The following is a 3,851-nucleotide window of genomic DNA, read 5'->3' as shown; positions in this document are numbered from 1 at the left end:
GCGGAGCGCTCTGCGCGTGTCCCTCCATGCACGCTCTGCCAGTGATTGGGTGTGCTCACGATCACGTCTGGGCCCCCATATGCATGCGGTTGCACCGTGCTCGTTGCCACATGATGCAGTTACCTGCAGCATGATGGAGTTACGCGCTGCAAATTAGAACTGCCATCAGGGCCTGCCGATATTCCTAGTCATCCGGCTTCCCCTTTAATTCCCGTGGCCATTACAACCTTAGTCTCTTCAACCTTTCGATCGCGCCCCACAACACAACAAGCACAACCACGATGATACATAGAAAGGGGATGTCTAGCGGCGCTCCAATGGAGTTCAACGAGCATAGAGTGGAGACCCATGCGAGGGAGACGGATCTCCCGGTGGTGTACACCATTGACCCGGCCGTGGTGGACGACTACATCAACAGTGTTGAGCGGTTTCTTGCTTGAGACAAGTACAAGGTGGTCGGCATCGACCTTCAGTACACCACCGGTCGTCTCGGCATAGATCAGAAGGTTGCCGTCGCCCAGTTGTGCGTGCGCCATCATGTCCTCATCTACCACTACTGCATGGCCACAGAGCCTTGTGACCGTTTCAACAGGTTTGTCAACAGCACCGACTACAAGTTCGCCATGGTGGAAACCACCGACGATGTAAAAGCGCTCAGGGTTATAGGCTTGGCCTGCAAGAACCTTGTGGAAATCCGTGAGCACTACTGGGTTTGTGGCAGCATCAAGAAGGACTCCCTGGTTGAACTCGCCTCGGCCATCATCGACCCCTACTACGAAAAGATGAAGCAGGATGCCCAGAGAACAAGTCATGTATCCTGGCACAGGGCCTGATGTGGCAACTTGATGAACCTCACCTCAGGTTCGCGGCCAAGAGCGTGTACACATGCTACGAGATGCATAGGCAGATCGGTGACATGAGGAAGTGCATCCTTACCCAAACTGACGAGCCCGGATCGAGCCACAAGCAGAGCAAGCGTCACAAGAAGTAGATGATGATCAGATGATCGTTTATGCTAGTTAATCATGCATGTAATATATAGTTTACTTTACTGGTGTGTGGAAATGTCATGTGTGTAGTAGCCACCAATGTAATTATGCATGTAATAGTTTACTTTGGTGTGTGCAAATGCCATGGTTGTAGTAGCCACCTATGTAAGTGGATGTTTAATTTGGTTGCGCAACCATGTGCTTGTAAGTGTGTGTGTATATATATATGTTGTCGTTCTGTATGCAATCCCATCACACAACACACACATCTTATTAGCAACAACCGTTTGTGTTATTATTGGTCTTTGCACACATTTTTGATTACAAACCTGTTTGTCGTGTATCACACACATCTTGTTATATTGAACCATTTCTGTTCTCTTGTCTCAACACAAACAGTTCATTCGAGTGAACAGCATGCCGTATATCACACACACCTTGATCTGGCTGACCGTTTCTTTTGTGTTGCCTAATCACAAACAATTCATCTGAGTGAACCGTATGATGTACATCGCACACACCTTCATCTGGCTGCCCATTTCTTTTATTCATCTTCATCACAAACAATTAATTGAACTGAACCGTCTGCCCTGCATCGCACACGCAACTAAAATCTGAACCGTGTTTGATGCATCCGTCATCGCAAACGTTTTGCATCTTTTTTGACGGTTTTTTACACCAACGTTTGCGATTATTGCATCGCACACAGTTTCATCGAAGGGTCTCTAATTGTAGTGTCGCGTTAGCAGCACCCTGAAGTAGTGTTGGGTCATTGTACCACCTCTAGTCATAACCCTAATAGCATTATCATTATTCTTACTATTCAACTCATTAAGCAAATCATCCTGTGCCTTAAGTACTTGTTCTACTTGAATCGTAACCATGGAAGCATGTTTACTAATAGGCTTAAGATCATTAACAGGTCTACTCATATAATCACCCAAGTGGTCAAGCATTTAAGCATTACGTTTCAATTGTCTACTTCAAGGAAATATGCCCTAGAGGCAATAATAAAGTTTTTATTTTATATTTCCTTATATCATGATAAATGTTATTATTCATGATAGAATTGTATTAACTGGAAACTTGATACATATGTGGATACATAGACAAAACACTGTGTCCCTAGTAAGCCTCTACTAGACTAGCTCGTTAATAAAAGATGGTTAACTTTCTTAACCATGGACACGTGTTGTCATTTGATGAAGAGGATCACATCATTAGGAGAACTAGCAAAGTGGCCCGCTCAATGCGCGGGCTAGGATTTTATGATGTTAAATTTTGAGAATAGATTATTAGATTTATCCATTAAAAATTGAAAGCTAATGTGATGACATTTTATTAAATATAAGAATTTTGCAAACATAATTCTGTCTTTGGTATGGTTGATTTTTTATTGATATTTTTTTTTCAATTCATTCTTTACTTGCTAATTATGCAGATCATATTAACTGTAGTTTTATGATCTGCATTCTTCAAATAATATTTGTATCTTTTGGCTGGCATTTTTATCATGTTGCTTAGCTTTTTCTATAATTTAAAATTTTGTAATTCTTAGTATTTTCGTGTAGCCATAAGTTAATTTGCTAACTGTATGCAAGATTGGCATATTTATTTAGTAAGTTTGTATTGAAATTGATTTTGGTTTTTTATATAGTATAGATATCCATAAAATATTTTTGGTAGTTATTCGCTTCCATAGACGTGGACAACAGTATCAAAGGGTGGACACTGTAAATTTTGGCTATCATACCAGTCCCCTTTTCTTATTACCAAAAAAGAACCCTTGATATATTTTGTCTTAATATATGAGACACGTGCACTCACAGAAGCAAGGTGCAAGTAGAAAACGTCATTTGTTTGATGGGTCCCACCAATTCTTTACTTTCCCATTTTGTAGTCTTCTTTCCACGGCTCATACTTTCACACATTGGGATTTTTCATCGTCCCCAATCCCCTTTCTCTTTTCTTAAATCTTTCTTCTCACTCAAAAATTGGTGCTGCCGGAATGCTCCCAGCTTCCTTTCTTGATTCGCTGCATTGTGGTTGGTTGTATACACCTGGAGCCACGACTGCAGCTGGTTCGGCTACACATTGACCCTCGACGGCGGTTGGTTTGTGTCCTCGTACGTTTCGTCAGTCTCCTAGGCTGGTAAACAGAGAAGGTGGCGTCCGTGCATTTGCTTGGTCATTGATTTTATCTCCGGCAGACCCACAGCCCTCTTGGATCCAGGTTTTGTTGCTGGCGATGTTTTCTTTCACAAGCGCGCAAGCCGGACAGATCTTCTCTATTTCGGCTCGTGGTAGCTCGGCACATCATCCTCATCCTTCATAGTGGCAACATTCTCCAAAGTTCGACCTGCTTGTAGCTATTTTTCCTATTCCGACTGTGTCATATTCTCCCTTTTTCTTATCGTTTTCCTGTGTTTGTGCGATTCAACCAATATAAAGTAATTTACAAAATGTCTATATGAAAATAGGTCTAATTGCATTGTACAAATGAAATTTAACAATGTCATGATGCTCTCTCGAAGGGCCTGAGGCCGATCTTTATTAGAAGGAGAGAAAAGTTCAGTACAACAGGAACAGTCTAGGAAGATTAGACTGAACCCAAGACCCCATACAGGACCCAGCCACAGCAACGCTGGGATCTCCAAACCCTCCAGAGCATCAGGATGAGTACCATAACGAAATTTATACGGAGTACAACAGGAGCTGACTGGGGACTTCAGGGAGGAGCTGCTGAATAATAAGCTTGTAGAATAATAAGCTTGTAGAATCAAATGGCTATAATTATCAGAGAAACCCTAAAAAAATCAAATTGTCAGAGAAACTAACTTTCCACGAAAGCAAACTACTCCT

The sequence above is a fragment of the Triticum aestivum genome, chromosome 3B (genome assembly GCF_018294505.1).
Source record: "Triticum aestivum cultivar Chinese Spring chromosome 3B, IWGSC CS RefSeq v2.1, whole genome shotgun sequence".
NCBI lineage: Eukaryota > Viridiplantae > Streptophyta > Magnoliopsida > Poales > Poaceae > Triticum > Triticum aestivum.
The sequence above is the reverse complement of the archived record's forward strand: the minus strand, read 5'-3'. Positions refer to the sequence as shown.